Here is a 21,630-nt window from a genome sequence, read left to right as displayed (position 1 = left end):
TTTAAAGTTACGTGTCCTTACGCAACTTTACTTGTTTTTTTGCCTGATCGTGCGACACGTTTAGCAAATTTTGTGACTTTCTAAAATTTCATTTTATCTTCTTATCTTACGCTGATCAGAAAAAACAATAAACTAAAGTGCCCAATGATGATTCATGAAAAAAGGACCCTGGTTTTTTTTCAATTTTTTTTAAAGAACTCCTTTTTCCAATGAACTTTGTAATTTTCTGAATAAAAATCAAAATTAGATTCTAATTAGATTCTAATGATGTTTCTCTTACTTCCCCTCTGTCTTCGTAAACAAACGAACATTCTAAATAATCTAAAAATTTAAAAATTATGTTAATTCTTCTGTTTTTAGGTCGAAATTTGGCTGAAAACGGCCCAGCGACACCTGAAAACCCCTCAAAAGTACCCATTTGGGCTTAGTATACCTCCCGGTATTCTCTAATAGTCTCTGGGTCTATTTGGTATCAGTTTTCACGGACCCCGGGGATGTGGATCAAAAATAATTCCGACATCTTTCACGAAACAAAACTTTTCAATTTCCAAATTTTCGTTTTAACAATTTTTTAAATTAAATAAATAAATGAGACTCCCGGACCTTCCTCGCACACAACTTCAGCAATGATTCAGAATCTTATCATTCTGTCTTTTTCATGCCAAGTATTTTTATCATGTCAGTTTTGGAATTGATCATGGTAAATTCAGAGCGTTGTCCGCTATAGTTTTTCTCAGTATAAAAAACTCTACAAATTTTTTCTGAGCAAAATAAAAATTTGTGACTCATACGCTAAATTTTCCCCGAGCTTTATGAAAGTTTCACTGATTTTTTTTACTAAGCAATATGATTAAAATAATTTTTTGTATGAAAAATGCCGTGCGACGCCTACTTTTCGACGTCTGTAAATGGGTAGCGGAATATCATTAAATGTATACTCAATATAGCGGGCAAACAAAAAAAACAATGAAAAAAAAGCTCCTCACCACCCCACCCCACTCCCCCACATATTGCTAGCTTTCTACTGCATTTTCTCTGGTTTTTGACTGTTTTTTTAAAGTTACGTGTCCGTACGCAACTTTACTTGTTTTTTTGCCTGATCGTGCGACACGTTTAGCAAATTTTGTGACTTTCTAAAATTTCATTTTTTCTTCTTATCTTACGCTGATCAGAAAAAAACAATAAACTAAAGATGCCCAATGATGATTCATGAAAAAATGGTTCTGGGTTTTGTCTTCAAATAATGCGAGGTAAATTTATCCTTAGGATATTCTGATCCAGCACTGATTTAACGGTATCTCATTGGATTCATACTGAAATGCTCTGACACGAAGCTCCGGGCTTGTAATTGGCCTTGCCGAATCCTGGAAAACGAAATGAGACTTCCATTTAGACGTGCCTAGTACTGATATAGACTTGAAGTTTGGTTTGGGCAGTTTAGAGAGGGAGGCAACTCTCCGGTAGGTGTTAAAGTGGAGGCTATTTTTGAGAAGATCCAAACTTTCGAAAGTAACCCAACTACTGCTATGATATTTATGCTATCCGAACCTATGCGGACAATTTAATGCAGCCTCATGATGTCATCAATGAGTCACTTCTCAAGGGTGACTCAAATGCACAGTTTTGATAGAACTAACTATTTCCCAGAAAGAAATATCTGCTAGCTTCTGACAGAAAGTCGGATCTCTTTTTTGTTTTCATTCACATTGGCGTTTTAAGAAAAGTATATTTTTCCATTTGTTCATAGTAATTCGGCACAGTTTTACACGTTACAGGTAGAGAAACATTTTAGTTAGGTGCGCTGAAAGGAAAGAAGTTTTAGAGAAAAACGCCAATTTAAATAATTGATTTTGTACCGTAGATTTTTCCGTAAACACAAAGTGACTGAAATTTTGCATTATAAACCAGGTATATTTGTCATTCTAGACATTTTCTTAACCTTTGTTTTTCATTGAAACCCATGCTGGTAAATCGCTCCGTGTATTCTTAGTAATTGACTTGAAATAATGACGCCTATTTGCCTGCTAATGTATATTTATTTGTCTCATTGTATTCTAGAAATTGATCTCTCCTGCAGAATAACTACAAATTTGGTGGCTTACTTTTCACAGAGACTTCTGTTTATCAGTTTTAGCAATCATTTTTATTGATAACACTTGAAAAGATCCGTTATAGAGCTCGAGTTGCGATTCCTGTCAATTTCAGCGCTGCAATCAAATATACGAATATTGTTGCACCCACTTACGTTCTTTGACAGTTCTTGACTTGTCAGAGGACGGGTTTTTGAGGATTTGGTATTCCCCGTTATCATTCAATCCACCCATCTAGCTAAAAAATGGTAGCATCAGCCGCACTATTAAAAAGACGGGCGGTCAAATTGCTGCATCCTCTCTCTATTCTTTATGCATGAACAAACATTCAGAGTGAACAATTGTTGATATTTGAATGGCTTTTTTGTTGGCACGGCGATAAAGCGCGCTTGAAATATGTGGCGTTTTTGCCTGGCTGCAAACAAACAATCGTTCCATAACCTACTATCTTCCCAGTTCAAGGCTATTTCCCTTTTTTCCGAGGTAAAGTGGCTATGCATGGCAGCAAATCACCTTTCCGAATGTTCACCCCCTCTTTTTAAAAACCAAATTAGCCCCAAACTCCAAAACGCATTCAATTATTAACCCCGAACACCCTCCTACTAAAATTTTACCTAATTTTGAGTTGAACAGTGGTTCTTCCTTGGCATCCTGATTTGTTTGGTGTTCTTTTATACGGTAGATAAATTTGCGTACTGCAGGGCAAAAAAGGGAGAGAGGGGAGAGCGAGCGAGATTGAACAACTGATTAGCTCAGGTAGAAGACACTGGCAGAGCCGAACGGGCGTATAGCAGAATATTATAAAATTAGAACTCCTCGAGCTCTGATTGGTCGATATTGAAGAGACGTTTTTGCAATTTTTTCGTGTAATTTTTCAGAAAAATGCTTTTGAATAATTGGTCTCCAACTCTCATTTTCAACATTTGGCTCTTTGTCCATTCGGCCTTCTCGTTTCATTCGGTCACCTCTTTTTCATTCAGCTGAAGCATCTCTGTAGCGGCATTTTGTTTTCTTTCTCTTTCTCTCTTTTTGTCTGTTGCTCAAGTGGAAAAAGAGGACCCTTGGTACGAATAACAGTCTAGCCGAACAATACCACGAATGATCCAATGTTGTTTATTTGTCTATTTATTCTTTTAATTATTCAAACAACCAACAATTACGCTCTTACTGAAAATGTTGCTAGAAGACTAACCCAGAGCACACTAATATCCAGGTAAGTTCAGATCAAAATTTGGCCGAGATGTTCAGTTAATTTGCTGCAGCCTCGTCTTAGTAATATAATTCCTCATTTCAAAAACGGAAGCTATCTAGACATCATTAATTACGGACCATTGATCATATCGTGTCCCTAGTTTATGGACGGCCTCTCTCAAAATAATAATAAACAGTTGGGAAAACAAAATCTTTCAATAATCATACGAAAATCATTCATCTATTATCTTGTGATAAATAATTTATGCACCATTTTTGCAACAGGAGTTGACCCCTTTACAGTGCGACTCAAAATTTTGTTTTTCCCTAACCTAATATCTTCTGTATTGACTGTTCCGTTAAAATCAAACTAAGCTGTCCTCAGAAAAAAACGATTCATTATTTTTTTGCTCTTAATATTTTGTACGAAACTGTACAGTTCCATGGTTGAAAATGAAGCAATTTTAAACTCTTGAACTTAACAAAAATTTTAACAGTTAAATATTAGTTTAAACAGAAACTGTTAAGTTTTGACCTTGACAGTCTAGATTGGGATTTTAGAAAATTCAGATAAAAACCTTTAGTCTCGGTGCAAGTCCCTAGGAGACTTTCTTGAATAGATTTTCCTCACGTTGCATTTGCATCATGAAAACGCAATTAAGTTTAGGTTTAACCGCTGTATGATATAATTTTTAATGAGGCTTTTTTTTGGGCTGAAATTGTTTTTGGGCTGAAATTTTTGTGGGCGACTTGAAAAGAATTATTGGTATTACACAGGGTTTCACGACTCAAAGAGAACTATTGGTACTTACAGGTTGTTTTTTGCTGAAACACATTTGTTTTTGACTTCAATTTGTTCAGCTCTTTTTTTTTTCGAACACTAATTTCTATTTTATGATGTTGTCTTATTTTCCATGCATTGGAATTTAAGAGTTGCTTAGTTTCTAAACTAATTTTTTGGGACGTTCGGTACAACTCATCTCCGTAATCTAGGTTTGAGATCTTTATATTCAGTTACAGCCCTTCCTCCCTATGATAACTACAGACCTGCCTCCCCCACCTACCCACACCTCTCACTTACCGTCCCACTTACAAAGCGGCGAAGAGGTATTTGATGTTTTGCTAATGCAACTTTGTACATGAGTTTTGATTTTTTTTTACTTTTTATATTGAGCAGTAACTTCTATTTTTTGATAATGAATAATGTCTTCGAGCATTGGAATTTAACAGTTGCCTAATTTCTAAGGCACCATTATTAGGAACTGCTGAAAAACTCAACGACAATATGTAATTTTGGAAAGTTTTGATCCCATAACAGTCTTTTCTTCCTACGTCAACTACAGACAACGTCCTCCTCAACTACAGATCCCTCCCATATACCTACCCCCAAACTAACGTCTCACATACCTACCCACACATACAACCCCCATTACATATCACCAACCCAACCCCTCACCTCATCCAACAGATATCTACCTGACACAAATTTCATCTATACTCTAACAACACCCCAACTACCCTATTCTTATTAATAATCCTCCCCATACCCACATCCGAACAAAACAAATGAAGATTGTGTCTGCGTCTTAGAAATGCTTTCAATATTTTTATTGGGCAAGCAACTTTTGATCCCTTTGTTGATCCTTTTTGTTGCTATTTCTGATTTAAAAAAAAGCTTATTTGAGAGATTATATTGCACAATTCTTTGGGTCTTTTTGCACATTTTACTAGCTAATTTTTTTGTTGACTGAATCAAGATTGGCCCTGATTTGAACTTCGGCTTCTTGGTTTTTGGATTTTTTTCTGATTTTTTTGGCCTCTCTTCTCGATCATTGGACTTGAGTAGTGGCGTAGCTTCTACCGGAAATTAATTAGGAGTTCCTGATAATATCAAATATCGAACGGTTATTTTGAGAATTTTTTGTCCATACAACATTTTTTTGTAAGCTAGAACTACTATCACACCAAGCCACCCACACCCCCCTACTAACCTCAGCCCTCAACCTAAAACCTAAATTGTCCCCCAAAGTCCTCGCTCCCTCTACCTAATTCACCCACCGCACACCAACACAACCCTGCTTGTATAGCAATAGAACTAAAGAAAAAGACACCAACTTTTTTCTTTAGTTTTATATGCAATAATTTTTTTTAGATCGTTTCCCCTTGTGTCCCCCGTACGTAATGCACCCTCAAGTTGCAGAGAACGTGCCATTTTATAGTAAATCATTGTGTAAAAATATGGCACGTGCGTCTGGGGGTTGCAAATAAAATTCACCCACTAAGCAAGGTGGCACAAACGGAATAGATTTAGTTTTTGTCTATTCTTATTCCCGTTATGTTTCTGGGATCTTTTGTTTGTCCCTCCAGTATGATATGCAAACCCCAGAAAATTATTTTGTAAAAATGTGGCACGTGAGTTTAAGCTGTGCAAATAATATGCATCCGGTAAGCTGGGGGGCAAACACGGAAAAAGAATTTGATATAGATAGGGTTAGTTTAGCGATTATATTGCACGACTCGTTGAGTCTTTTCTGGCTATGTTGTTTTAGTTGAAGAAAGCTTTTTATTTGAATTTTGACTTTTTTACTCCTGAACACTGACTTTTGAACTTGACTTATAACGTTTATGACCTTTTACGACATATATACCTCATCTTTTATGCCTGGCTTTATGTTTTGGAATTGACATTAAAATTGAACAGTAGTTTAGTTACTAACGTGTAAAGTTGAGGAATGGTTGGCATCATTCACAGATGGAAGGTCATTTTGAAAAATTTTCTTCACATAATAGTCATAATCAAACTCTAAGACATTTCCAACTATCTTTTGTCATTCCTCATCCCGCGCAGCTACCTCTTCCCGCCACCTTAACCTACTTGCGCTCTTCCCAAACTCCCTCACTTTCTATCTAACTTGCCCTACTGCCCACCTCTTTCCATTAACCTCTACCTCATTTACTTGAGCCCAACTGCATACCTCCAAGCTGACTCATGCCCCACAAAGCGATTCTGGCCCCCAATTACCCTGCTTCTCCATCAGCTTTTTGCACAGCTCACCTATCCACACCCCTAAACTGAAAATTGAGGGATCCATTTTGTTTACCCTCACCCCAATTCAATGCCCCCCCCCATTACAATTTGTGTTGTTATTAATATGTTAGTTTATAAAATCTAACACATGCGCTTGGGGGCCGTGTGTAAAACTTATATGCCAACTAATATGGGTGGCCGAAACAGAATTGAGATGACATTTTGTTATTCTCATTTTTTAAAGTTTTCATGATTTAGGTAGATAAGCTTGGATTTTTTGTCCACGACGCTTCGAGATCCATCCAGTATTGAAGAGGCTATGTTCGTTTAATCCAATAGTTGTTGGTTTTTTGACAAGCCACAAAAATGATTCTCCTCTCTCCCTACTTTGCTAATCTCCAGTTAGCATTTGTAATGGTTGATTTGTGTTCTGTAAATTTGGTTATTCAAGATACCAGCGTGAAATGGCGATTATTCTGCGTTTTGATAAATAACCGTAGTGATCAATGAGTTTGAAAACTTCCCAGTATCATGAAACAAGGCGGCTCGGTAATGTGCGATGGCACATAAGGTTCCGACCCCGCCCATCCACAATTTTGGCATAATTGTCTACCAAATGAGGAACAGATAGAAAAACCCAAAATTATTTTTTGCGAATCCTCATGAGGGACCTTTTTTAAGTTTTCATTGTTTTTAATTTCCTTATTTTCTAATATATTTATTTTTATGTTTTTAGTATTCCAAACGTTGTAAATAAAATATTTTCTTATTGTTTTATGTATTTTAGAACTTGTACATTGCCATTTTGTTGACACTTTTAGGTGTGTAACATTTTGGAATTCAATGTTTTCTTTTTTTTTTTTTTTTTTAATCCCAAAAAAGCCCAAGTCTTTTTCAAAAAATTCTGTATGAACTATAAGATAGCCTCCAAAGCAAATAACTCAGTGGAGTAAAAATTGATGCATTAGATTGCTGTAATATGTCAATATTAAGAAAGCGAGTCAAGACGAACAGCAAAATCAAACAACAACAACAACAACAACAAACATTAATTACATCAAAAAATTTATGTCCCTCTTAAAAACTAAATTTAATAACAAAGTCAACATACCGTCAGACAAACCTAAAACTAAACAAAAATAACTTATAAATCACCAGAAAACATATGCGACCAGTCCATAAAAAGGTTTGGTAACAATTATACAAAAAAGAACAAAAACGGTAAAGTAAAAAAATTAACTTATTTTTTTGAAACAGTTAACTACAAAGTAATAAATACAGTTATGAATCATTTAATATTTCCACAAATTTACAATTACCACTGTTTCTATAGAAGGGCATTAGGACCTGTCCTTATTCATTTTTTAAAGCGGCTAAAAAGAACAACAAAAAAACAAACAAAATTTCAATTGAAACTTGCCAGAAAACGCTGTCAAAGCCCTCAAGCCATATTTTGGCCCGCAAAATACATTCGATTGCGCTTTCTTCAAAGGGCTATAATGTATTAGGTGGCCATTCATTAGTAAGACTAATTAACAAGTAGACAAAAAAGCGAAGTGCTAAAGTAATAATTTTAATTTTTTTTTGCGAAACAAAATTACATTCAATGTCATGAAAGGCATTAATTACAAAAATAACTATTGAAATAGGGTCGTTTATTCATGAAAAAGAAACCCTCTAGACCTGCAATTATCCAGAATATTTCTTGCATCTACAAAACGAACGTCAACTATGACAAAAATCAAATTAATTTACTTTTTTTTGTGAAAAACCGGTGTCGAAGCAAGTAAGGTCATAACAAATTCTTTAAAAAAGATTTTGGGACACCAATCCCTTTTATTCCCTTAACATCCATAATGTCATATTTGACCTGTAATTAACTAACGAGATTAGGTAACAAAAAGAAACATAAAAAGAACAGAATTGCGAAATTGAAAAGTTTTACTTTTTAATTTTGGAAAACGACTGTTTTCAAAGTAATGAAAGCCATCAGCTATCTACTAATATCAGAATATCGATTCTTCTTTTTTTCCATGAAAAGTCAATGAAAGCTATCACTATACAGGAAATATCATATGACCGAAACGACAAAGTATAAATGACAGTTAGACAAAATTTAAAAAATTCAATTGATTTCTTCAAGAAAGAGGCGTCGAGGCCGTTAAAACGATGATGTATATCTTTCACGATTTTAATATGTGCTTTATTCTGAACGCTAATAATGTGACATGAGAACTCTGATAATGTGATAATGTGACAAAATTAGAAAACGTGAAAAACTGGCAAATATCAAAACAAACGAAAATCTGAAATCTTGTAGTATCAAAGCCAGAAAACAATAACTTCAGGCTTAGAAATGCAACCGGTAATAAATGTTAAGTCAGTAGAAAGAAAAACCATTCTTTCTTTGCTGAAACTAAGCTGGAAATTGAACAAATTAAGAAAAAATAGAGGAAAAGTTAATTAAGCCATTATTTATTGAAAAACCAATTATTATTGAAAAACCAATTATTTTTAAAAAAAGAAACGACCATAAACTTTCAAGTAAAAAACTAAATGCATTAGCTTCGAGCTGCTTAGTAAGCAAATTGGTTGGACCTATCACTCCTGAGCTTTGATTTGATATGTTCTGTTCTTTATTATTAAAAAAAGGTCTTTTTTTTTAAAAAAAAGACCGACTGATTACAACCCGATTATTTTTGGATTGTAACAGCCCAAGAATGGCCCAAAACTATCGCTGCTAATGATCATTGTCCGTTAGGAACAATTGATTTTTCGAATGTTGTAGATATAGATAATTTGTTAGTTGAAAACTCAAAATAAATTCTGCATTTTTGATAATCAACGAGTAAAGTTAGCAAAAAAGGCAAAGTTTTAATTACAGAGCACTCTCAGCGGACTCTGAAGTAGAAATAGCTCCCCTCTGAGTCTACAAAGATTGTATAAGTGTTGTTTGGGGGTGTACTGTCGGCAATTTTAATCAAAGTGGACTAAAGTAGCTTGTTTCGTGCTGTTTTTGATGAAAAAGGCTAAATTTTGAAATGTTTATCCAGATTTTTTGACCAAAAAATTAAATTAAAACAATCAACAATGCTTGTTCGTCTTCAAAAATAAAATAAACGACACTATTCTTAAAAATTATAGCAAATTTTAGCGAAAGTGACGAAAATTTAGGCAAAAATTCCGGAAAATGTGAATAAAAACAACGTGAATTCACTCTACTTTTCTCAGAAGTTTAAACCTCGATAACTCTCTGTAGAAAACGAAAATTAAAAAAAACTTTTTAATTCCATATTCTACGCTGGACGAGCTTTCTAATGATACCAGTCTCAACTCTCTACGATGAATATATCGATCGGCGAAAATTCACGGAACAAAAAAAAACCCATTTGAGTATATAGTTCCTCCCCCCTCAAGGGGGTCGGAACAACAAGTATCTTTAAACGTTCCTTACCCGTACTGAGACACCATAGAGCAGAGTTCACCAGAGTAGGTCTTCTCTTGGGCTAGTGTTCGCAGAGTTTAACCCAGAGTATGTCGACACTGGATTTGCCCTTGACAGAGTTGGCGGCAGAGTAGATGTTCATTACATCTAATGATACTGAAAAACCCACTACAATTCCTGATTATCTTACTGAAAACCAAATTTGTTTTTACCTGTTACGAAAAACGATTTCATTTGCTTTTCGTAAAAATGCTACCTGGAAATCTTACAATTATTTGTCGTTCCGGATATATCAGAACCTTGAATTTTTCCTAATCGATAGATTTTTTCGTATTCTGGAACAACTAAGGTGACTATGATATTGTTCCCAAAAATGATGGCAGGTTTTACTGATGCAAAAGACATTTATAACACAGTCAAACGAAAGAAAAAGTAAAATAGTTTAATTGGTGTCCATCCGAGCAGAATAGACTCCGTCTTTCAAAAACCATAAAATTAATTGTGGTTTAATGAACAATTACATTTTTGATCAACTTTTATCTTCTGAACGCATCAACTTATTGTTGTCTAATTTTATGTTATTCGCTAGCCCACTGGCTAACTTTGTTTCATTATCAGCTTTAAAGAGCTTTAAAGTTTTTGAGTATCGGAATGCGTGTTCATATTTTCTCCAACATTTACTTTTTGCATGATTGTTGGAAGAATGTTGTCGTGTTAGATTCTTGCAAGAATTACATTTTGCAAGAAAAATGTTTAATTCAAACGTGTTCATCCGAATTGCTATATACTCATAATTTGAAGCGATGAATCGCGTGAGATATCATTACGTGAAAGAGTCATGACAACCGGGTCTAGGAAATAAATCTCACCTAATTTTAGATAGGCAATAAACCCTCTTGGAAATAAACCCCCACGGAAATAGACCCCCCCCCCCGAAAATAAACCTCCATAATGACATTGAATAAGGTCGTGATAATTCGTTTGGTTATGATAGATTCAAATCAAGTCTGACAGGCCACTAGAGCATGACCATTACCAGTATGGCATGGCCAAACGCGCCAATGCGCAGCTCTTTAATAGTCAAGTGGGAGTTTATTTGTATTTAAGTATTTTATACATGGGGGTTTATTTCCTAGATGAAACTAAGTTGGTGTTTTTTTGGTTTTTTTGGCCGTAAGACAGGTTATTTGGTACTAAAACGTCTGCCATCTCGTAAGATTCTGACAGATGCTGCAAAATTTATACAAGAGAGACCATCTCTTTTCGAATGAAATTCTAAATCGCTTCGGCGACGTGGGATGTGTTCTGCACTAACCTTTCCTTGTAGCCTGATTTTCTTCTAATTTATCATTCATCTAATTGAATCAAACACGTGAAATGTTTGTCGGCATATTCTGCATTGATTGAAAAATTCTCTCATCTCAAGCTATAGGCGCACTCTTTGTTCATCAAGAGTTGTGAAGCGTTCTTCATAATTTCCTTCTCTTCTCTTTTATTCGCCGAGAATTCACAAAATGTCTTTTCATTTTGATATATTTATGTCAAAATTGTAGCATTAATGGTTTTAATACATTTTTTTGGCTCTTTTTGTTCGTACTTGTGATGAACTGTCGCTTTGTTTGGAAACTTGTTTTGCGATAACAAACGCAGAAGTTTGTTAAGTTGGAGTTTCAAGGTACAATGAAGTTCTGTAAAAATGGAAAGACTAATGATCAATGCAATCTAGAAAACATTTCACTGCAGTATATGGCAATAATTTAGTACCAAAAACCTTTTTCATGTAAAAAATGTTTTAATTGCTTCTTTCAATATTCAATCTCTTATCATTAACTGTAACGCAATTCGCTTCTTTCATTATTAGAGACCTGTTTAAGGAATTTAGTTTTGAATTATGCTCCCAATCGCCAAAAATTGGGGGATCTATTCTATTTTGGAAGAGCTTAGAGGGCATGTAATTTTTAAGCAATTCTCTTCCCCTCCCAGGAAAATAGACCCGAATTGTGTCCGAGACTTGCTCTACGTCTCATCTCCGAGGAGAAAACAAGTTTTTGTTTTCACTTAGTTTCTTTTGCAGCCACGAGCTAATTTTTTGTTCTTTTTGTCCAATTATTTTTCGCTCTATATAGCATTAACCCCAGGAAAAAGACGCCAGTAACAACAAAACACGGGCAAAAAATTAATTAGCCCCGTCGGGTCTGAGACACAAAAATTAAAATTTCGAGCATCCCTTGGCACCAAAAAGCTCCTCAATAAGTTTTAGTGCTTTCAGACATATTATACGCAACATTTACTACTATTTTGTCAGCTTAAACAAAAAATAATTGTTAAAATTTTTCCGCATTTCAAAGAAAAGCAATTAAAGTTATACCTCAAACTAAATTGTAGCTTTTTGCTCATTTTCGATCTGCAGTTTGTTCATTATTTTGACAAGTAGTTCTTATTTTGGTGGCATTTCCGTTCGACACTGATTATCAGGGCGACTTAGTTATTACCTTGCATTTAAAAATTGCTGTGGCTTATTACTTAGTTCTTCATTGTAGCGAAAGCTTGCTGCTTGGCATTTCTGTCTTCTTCAATTTAGTCACTTTTAATGTCAATTTGACGTTCGATTGACAAGAGTTTTGCACGGTTAATTTATTTGAAGACGCCAAACAGCGCAAACAACGGGAATTGTTACATCTCAAAGGTAAGACCCCTGGACTACAACAAATTTTTTTTGGGTTTTTCTTTGAGATTAGGTAGTTTTTTTTAACAAAAAACTTGAAATCAAAAATTGACATTGACCAGATGAAGTAACAGGAGGAATTTAAAATATCAATTTATCAAGCTATCACTTGAAGCGATTCCATATTTTGTTTGCGCAGAGGGAGCTTTGCCTTTTAGTAAATCCCAAACTTGCCTACTATGATTAAAACTATTATAAACAAGGAGGCTCGGTAATGTGCGTTGGCGCATGATGTTCCGACCCCGCCCATCCACGTTTTGATTTATTAGTTTAGTCTACCAAATGAACAAGTGAAATAAAAGGTTCAAAAACTCTCATATCTTTCAGCAAACAATTAAGTGAAAAAATAAAGCTGGATTAGAGAGCCGATGCGACTTGGCAGCAATGAGAGTACTGGACAGGAAACACCCAAAAACAAATACTAGCAAACATTAATTACAACCAAAACTAGTTGAATATATTTAAAAACAGAAAATAACAAAAGGAAGAAGGAATCAGATAAAACTCGATCTAAACAAATCAACCTGTACTTCATTAGATATTTACTGGATAATATATAAGACCTCTCAAAATTGCGACTTGGTGAGAGGCCGAAAATAAAGAGTAAAAAGGATAAAGTTCAAAAATACTCTTTGAAAACAACCAATTTCAAAACGATTGAAACCACTTCCTATCAACTCGGCTCATTAAGGAGGCTTACTTATACGTGAAGCAATTGAGTGCTGTCGTTGTCCGTAATATGTTCGACGACTGCAAAACTAACAGCGGCAATTGGGCCAACCCATTAGTTTCATAATCTGGAAAGAAAATAGAAAACTCAAAATGAGCGAATATCCGAAATACAAATTCTTTTATAAAAATGCTTGGTACCACAGCCAAGAATCCATTGGTTTAAAATAAAATTCTATTAAAGATTGAGCCTTGATTTACTGGAAAGAGGATTCGACCTATCGTTACAGAGACCAAGCTACTAAATTGAAAGAAATAATATAAAACTGACAAAGCTCAAAAACCAACTGATATTTTAAAAGAAATATTTTCAAAAGTTCCAAAAAACCATAAGCTTTGTACTTTAAACAAAAACAGATCACTTTGCAACTGCTCAGAAATCCAGTTGCGCTTGTTAGTATTGACGCCAAATCAGAAGACGACAAAAAACAGCAAATAAGGGTAAACTAGAATTTTCGCAAATAATTTATCAAAGCCACAGTGTTAAAGCCATTATATCTATAATGCATTAAAGTACCATTAAAAACTTTAAACTGACGAAAACGATTAAACGATTTGCTTTTGCTCTTTTGGTTTTAAATGGGGTCTTCTAGATAAAGCGTCGTTTTGGAAAAGACAACAAAAATTACCGCAAATACTATCCAGTATCGAAAGCACAAAATTCTTATGAAAACACATATTTAAGCTCCATAGACATCTGTCAAAACATAACCAACTGCAGAAATAGTATTAGAAGCAACAGAAAGTTTTTTAGTTGGGTCAGTAATAATACTGAATTACTTGTTAACGACAAAGATAACAAAAAATGGGAAACACAAAAATGATTTCCTTAGAGAAAATAATTGAAAGTCATTAAAAGCGTTTACTATAAACTGAAATCAAGAAACAGATTCAGTTAAGTAATCGTGGAAGCATTCAAAGTCTTTGATTGTTATAAATATACCAAACGACAACAAAAAGAACAACAGTTAGATGCAAAAACAAAAAAATCCTAATAAGTTTTGTGAGAGCACGGATGCGCAGCCTTTAAAACAATAGGCTACTCACTGAATTCTTTGAACAGAAATAGAACAAACAACAACCCCAGATACAGGAAAACTTGCAAATGTTGGAAATACAATTTTTTTCCTCAAATTATTAATTGAAAGTCATTAAAAATTTTAGCTCTAGTCCAGAATAAGTAAAGGGATTCAATTAAACGCCTATAGAAGCAATTAGGGCTTTTAATTGACAGGGATATTTCGTATGAAAACGGAAAGCCGCACAATTACAGGCAAAGACACAAGTCCATGAATTTTTGAGAGAACGACTTCGCTGTCGTTAAAACTATCAGCTATTAACAAAAAAGACATTAAAATTGTTTATTTTGCGCATTTTTTTTAAATGCCAATTCGAGCTGTAGTTAACATGTATAGTTGAAAAGGGAAAAAATATTTACCTCAAATACAGGAAAACATGCAAAAGTTCACAAAATTTTCAAGAACTTTTGTAGTAAGAAAGCAAAAAAATATAAAACCAATGTAATGAATATCTTTTGTCCAATAGTAATAAGTTTTGCCCTGTAAATTGAGACAGAGCTTCATTTGGTCAAAAAAAATTAAAAATTGACAAATTTTAAAATTTCGCAAACTGAAGGCATTGTTTATGCTAACCTGCGGCTCTTTGTGAACTCATTTGAATTTTTACTGAAAGAAACGTAGTCATGTGGCTGCAAAAGGTATTTCAAATAAATCAAAAGCAAAAGGTAATCATTTAAAATTTACGAAAATACATTTTCAAAGACATAGAAATTATGAGCTTTCCTCTGAAGACAATTTTTATTTTTATATGGCCTTGATTTGTTGCAAAAAGGAACGATAGTCATTGGTCGTGCCGTGATTTGAAATAATTCATGTCAGTAATCAACATAGAAAACAAAACCGCAAAAAAAATTTTTTTAATGAAGACCGCGCCCTAATATAATCCGAATAATTATTGACTGTAAGAATCCACGATGAGTTGACCCCTGGCCCTGATTTTTCTCAGCGTCTAAAAAGAGCAATAACTAGTCCATATAGTTGCGAGATAGATCAAATATTAAATCAAATATTTCAAAAAAAGCCACAAACAAATAAACCACTCTGTATAATTTTTAGGTTTCTTTTTCAAAAACCGCCAATTATTTAATTCCAGAAAACTTCTACAGGAAGCAAATCTAGAGTTATATTTTAAAGAGTTTTCAAAGATTGTGGCAGCAGACGTAAGTCGCTACTAACTTTTGCGAATTTGAACGAAGTAGTAAACCAAAGCTTATTTGGAGCCTTTTTTGAATTCAAAAAAATCAAATAATTTAGCTAACATATCAACCAAGAAGCGCGATTAAAACAAATGGGCAAGCCTTCTTTATCCTTAACCGCAAACGCAATAACATTTTTTAAAAAAATTAACGAAAATTAGCAAAATTAACGAAAGTTCGTTCAAAAATTTCGGAAAATGTGAAAAAGAACAACGGAATTCACTCTACTTTCTCAAAAATTTAAGCCTTGATAACTCCCCGTAAAAATGGAAATCAAAAAATCTTTTTAGTTCCATATTCTAGGCCGGACGAGCTTTCTTACGGTACCAGTCTCAACTCTCTACGACGAATATATCGATCGGTCAAAATTGTCCGAACAAAAAAACCCATTTGAAAAGATAGTTCCTCCCCCACATGTGGGTCGGAACAAAAACTTATCGAGAAGAAAGTTTGGCTACCTACAATCATTATAAAAAATGGGAGAAAAACTTAAGTTGCCCTTAAGTTGCCCGACCTACATCATCTATTATAGATCAGTTTTGGATTCTATAGGCGCTCTGGCAAAATCCAAGAATCTGACTGTGTTTTTGCTCTCTTTTTTACAATCCAAGAATTGAACTGTGTTTGCGCTTTGTCTTTCAATAACTCGAAGAGCAGTATTGGTATTCTACAGGTTTTTTTTGGATGAAGCAAATTTGTTCAAGACTTGAAGTTCAGCTCATTTGTCTTAGAACATTGGCTTCTGTGTTCGAACCTTGGACTTAACAACAGTTTTGATTCGATTGTTTTTGGCACTTTTGTCCAGCAACTTTACTTTAATTCTATAAAATTTCTTTTGTTTTATCAATAATTAAAATAGGCAGCGTCAATTTTAACATACTACGACAAAAATTGCTCGTGTTGACCAACTTGCTTATGAGATAGTGAATTTTTGACAATAGTGAATTCACAAACTTTGGTTTCAGCGGTAAATTAGCAAGGAAACATATGAACTAAAGTTAGATCTCAAATCATGCAAAAGTCAACTTAAGGAACGTTGAAATATTGAAGCTTGAGCTTCAACACTCCGCGACGAGAGGAGGGCGCGCTTTAAATTTAGGGCTAAACCGGAATACTCTGGTAATAATTTAAAAACTATTATAAAACACATTGAGTTTGTGACTTGTAATCTCTTTCGTAGTTTTTGATCTTCTCTTTGTAATGTAAGCTGCGTTGTTTGTTAGGCAATCTTGTGAGCTGCTGGTTACTTGATTTGGAATGGATCGGTTTGATCTATTTTGCTTCTAATGTTGTTCTTAGTTGCAATTCGCCACCTCGCTCGCGGTGGCTCGACATCTAAAAGTTAATTGGAATGTTTTCACAAAATTTTACTTTTATCTCAGAAGTTTTAGTTGCAGTTCGTTGTTTCGGGGTCACCAATGTTGACCAACTTGCTTATAAGATCGATTTGACAATAGTGAATTCACAAATTTTGGTTTCAGCGTAAGGTAAATTAGCATGGAAACATATGAACTAAAGTTGGAAATCAAATCATGCAAAAGTCAAATTAAGAAATGTTGAAATATTGAAGCTTGAGCTTCAACAGCTCGTGTTTTGATTTCATGTAACTTTTTGCTTAATCGTAATGCGAAAAAGGTATCTTCTTTAACCTTATTCTTCCCCTATAGATCACTGGAATACCAAATAAAGTGGCAATAACTTACTTTGGTATTTTTAAAAAATTATTGAAACCTGTAATCAGATTAAACGTTAAGTTTCAAGCAAAGGCATTATATGTATGAATAGAATGAGTATATTGTTGATATACTCGTCGATATTTAACTACATCTGGCTTTTGGATATATGAGAGAGTTTGAATTTGCGCCAAGGAAGTGGGAAGTTTCCGGTTTTTGTTGCCAACCGACAAATTAAGTGGAACTTTTATTGCCGATTTTTTCACCTTTCAATCACGCGTTGCGGCATGTAATTGAAATATTCTATCAAAAGCTAGTCACGTGACGGTTATTTTCGTCCGTTTGCTGTTGTCGTGTTTTTGTTTATTTCGCTTGTTTTGCGTTGTTTTTGATTGTTTCTTACGCTTTAAATCGTATTAAACCAGATGTCAGTTAAGATTTGCCAAAAATGAAAAATCACAAATTTGGTTATGTTGTAGCTTTACATGCGTCCAGACAAAGAGCATCTGTTTCACAGACTTTTATAACTAGCAAGTTAATAATTATCCTAGCAGAAATGAGTTGTATGTTCGCGTGTTTATTTTATTCAGCTACCCTGAGAAGGTACGTATCAGAAGTTAATCAGTGTTAACTTTATGAGATATGACTGTTTTAGGGAAGAAACAGTTCAAGTACCTGTTTATTGGGAATAAGCTCGAGCTTAATAATAACAAGAGCGGTTGTCCTTATGGCTATACTAATAATATTACAACTCAAGGGATTTGTATAGATGCTATCGGAATAGCGTCGGTATTGCGTGCCAATAACAAACAAGGGAATATGAGATTGAAGTTGCAATTTGTTCAGCAAATAGCGTTCTCTAAGGGCGTGAATTATCTGTGCATGTGAGGCAACCTGCCGCGGTGCCGCCGTTCTTTGATCAGTTGGCTATGAGTGACGTATTAATGGCAAAATACACGTTTTTTACTAACATTCTCATAAGTATTTTTATCGCCGTAATTCAATAATTTTCTGATGGTGAGATTAATCGTTTATTTCACATTACTTTTCCACTATAAGTGAAAGTTCAAACATCCATTTGAATTTCATCATTCATTTTGCCGCTGTAAGTTTTCACCGTTCGGTTATTTTTGTATAAGAGAGCGCAAATTTGCTGTTCAAGACATTTAAAGGAAATTTCACACATTTGTTAATTTTGCTCATTTTCTAATTAATTTGGTTAAATTGAAATTGAAAATTTGTTTATCTTTTGTGTCTCGGATTAGTTACTTTGTCTATGAATTTGTAAGTCCGTATTTGTGCAGAATCAATCGAAACTGCGATGTGTAAATATCGGTAAGAAATCAAAGTTATCTTTGATAGCTGGTCGCAAAATATTATCTTTAGCCTTTTGAAGTCTAACTTATGACTACATTGCACGAAGTATTCTAATTCGTTGACATCAAATATTTTTTTGTAAATTTAATAATATCCACTTGGTTAAAGTTACTTGATTAACACTATGACTAATTTTTTTCAAGAAAATTAGAAGCTTCTTTAGAAAATTAGAATTTTATTGATTGACCTTTAATTTCCTCGCTTAAACGGCTAGAAGAGAGCAAGTTAATGAACAGTTAAAAGAAAACCATACTTGTTAATTTCCGCAGATGAAGGCTTCTCGTATTACTGCAGGAAATTTATAATTTTTTACCAAGTTACATCAATTTGAGAATTGATTTCAACTATCAATAGGGTATTCGTATTTTACACATTTTACATTTCAACTATCAATAGGGTATTTGTCATTTTCCATTATAACTTATGTTTTACTATATGTTCATCTAGCTCTTCTTTTTTGGAGACAACTTTCATTTTTTCAGCTTATCTTTGATAACTATGTTACAAGGTGCCAAATTATGAAAATTTGGCATTAGGTAAATGATATTTTCTGCTTCCATTTTTACGACTTACAGTTTTTTTTTAAGTTTTCAGCTCAAGTTTGGCAACCAATAGACGGTACCACATTTTGATAGTTGGTTGACACGTTTTGTTCGCAGAGGGAAAATATTTCCAAAATACGTTTTTTGGAGCAACAAATTTGGTGAGGGGAAAATTCGAGGATGTCACCGTTTCAAGGGAAAAAATGCACTAAGGACATAAAATATTTAAACTTTTGCTGAGATTATCTGAAGCAAACATTTTGCTTGCTCTGTCTACGTAATAATAACTGCTTTGCTCACAGTTCAAAAATTGGGTAACATCGTTTCCCTAGTCGACCGTACACGCCTATCTTGTAAATTACACGACTATTTTGCAAGACTCTTGTACCAAATTGTATAATCTTATAAGACTCTTGCAAGATTCTTACAAGATACAAGATAGGCGTGTTAATGCAAGACTTGCAAGATAGGTACGTAATCTTGCCAAGAGTATTACAAGATACGCGTATTCTCTTGCAGAGGCGAGTTTTCATAGGTGAGTCTTACAAGATGGCGTTTCTCTTGCAAGAATATTATAATATAGGTTTTTAGAAAAAAATCTCACAAGATAGTCGATTTCTCTTGTAACAGTCTCGCGAGATAGTCATATTTCCATTGCCGTCGCCCTGAAAAACAAGTTTTGAAATAAAATACCAAACTTCTGTCGCAAAATAATCTCAAGTCGAAAAACGATTTTGAAGACATTTCCAGTATATTCTGTACTGTTTCCCCTCCTCCTTTTTTATCCAGACTGGAATAATATCACTATTGATTGCAAATACAAACACTCGACATGTCAGTGAAACTATGCTGCTGTATAATAAAACGTTAATTGACGATTCCGCTGAGGGCTTTACCAGCAGCTAAATTTTTTGTCATTTGAAACCATTTATAATTAAAGTTACATTCAAAATTAATTATTTTGATGCTTTTAAAGCTGTCAGCAGCTCTGGCACTCATTGGTGATCTGTTTTAAACTGTTCTAGATTTTATACAAAATGAAGGAAATTAACTTTCACTCTTTTTTGAACAAAACTGCTTTTTTTTGCGTTCTCATTACATTGCAAATGATAACGAACCGAAAATGTATGGAACAAAACTGAGTGTTTTAGAAATTGAGCGGCTGCAATATTTATTTTCTGAGGAAGACCAAGTTTATTAAAAAAACAAGTTATTATCAGGTATTTATCTCAGCATGATCACAACTTGTTAGGGTGATGGTACATACTGCGGGGCAACTTTTTATTTGTTGTCAGTTTCGGAAAGTTGTTTTAAAAGTACAAATGTGGGGGGGGGGGGCAATAAACTTTCATGTAAGGCTCATTTCATGAGTTGAGAATTTGACCAACTGACTGGCAGCGTCAGAAGTCTTAAAAGATTTAAAGGTTTAAATGAAGTCAGCGTTGTAAAGAGAACGCGTTCGAGTTGTTTGGATGTTCATTTTAAGTCAACATTTTTTACGTAAGACAAGCTTTAACTTTCGTATTCCATTGTCGCGACCTGAAACAATTCTTATTGTACGTCGTTGTTTGATAAGTTGCAAAATCAGAACTATAGCTTTTCCAAAACAGTACTGTAGTAGAACCGTGGCTAAGAAAATGACCGGTAAAAATGTGACAGCAAAAAACATTGCTGATGGAGCTTATTCAACTCAAAGACGCCAGAACACCAGAGAAACAAAATTAGGTCAAACAGCTAAATTGAGAGTTACTTGGAGTACTTCTATTCTAGAGACTCACACAAAGTTAGAAGAACCAAAGCGCCGTGGAACGTTGTTGGAGATTATTGAATGGAACCGTCGAGAACAGATAAAGGTACTGGAGACCGATAGGGAAAAGTTTCTCTCAAAACGGTAGAAAAACACTCCTGAAGTTTTTGTGTACTAAGTAGAGCACTCATTGGCTACTGATGGAATATATGACTCCTTGTTTACAAATTATTCTGACTATGAAATTCCGCTGATGAAAACAAAGAGTTCGAGTTTTCCTCGAGTTGAATGTATCCAGGAGGCAATGAGCAAGGACATCAGTTTTTAGGCACCTGGTATTGATATGGAGCAGATTAAGATTAATTTTTGCTGAAAGGTTCCTAGAAGACAAGCTTACAACGAATGTTATTTGGGGATTGGCAACTTCTGTGAACAGCACTCAGGTGCAGTTGAGGCTAGAGGCCGTGTTACCTATAGGGTTGGAGAACGTTCATTGGAGACGGATGATAATTTGTTTGAGGCAATTAACTCAACGGAAAATGTCCTAGAGTTAGGCAAAAATTGTGATGCCTTTATGGTGTGGGAGGCTACATCAGATCTTCTTTAACTGGGCACCGTAATAGGGTCAGCTAAACTTCTGACAGGCACGTTTCAATGCAGCAATATAAGAATCTAATTAAAAAAGCCGTTCAGCCGTCACCTGGTTTGGTTTCTGTTAATACACTTTTGACGTAATTAAAGTTCTTTTTTAATCTAATGATCGGTATCCGAGCGACTTTTTGAAAAACGGAAAGAATCAACGAGTTTC

General features: G+C 34.5%; 1 protein-coding gene across 5 annotated transcripts in view; it reads left to right on the top strand.

The window, feature by feature from the left end:
* The window catches only part of LOC142340946 (uncharacterized), a 193,822-nt gene that overhangs the window by 78,466 nt on the left and 93,726 nt on the right, over positions 1-21,630 (top strand). Inside the window, exon 1 of one of the 5 annotated variants that reach the window (XM_075391738.1) lies at positions 3,116-3,303. The exons of 2 other annotated variants lie outside the window; for them this stretch is intronic. The gene's annotated coding sequence lies outside the window, so the exon portion shown is untranslated. Of the gene's footprint in view, positions 1-3,115; positions 3,304-11,389; positions 12,441-18,474; positions 18,492-21,630 lie in introns of those variants that run through there. 2 more of the 5 variants (XM_075391748.1, XM_075391758.1) reach the window with 2 other exon arrangements.

The sequence above is a fragment of the Convolutriloba macropyga genome, chromosome 1, assembly GCF_964194025.1.
Source record: "Convolutriloba macropyga chromosome 1, txConMacr16.3, whole genome shotgun sequence".
In the NCBI taxonomy this organism is placed as follows: Eukaryota; Metazoa; Xenacoelomorpha; order Acoela; family Convolutidae; genus Convolutriloba; species Convolutriloba macropyga.
The sequence above is the reverse complement of the archived record's forward strand: the minus strand, read 5'-3'. Positions and strand labels throughout refer to the sequence as shown.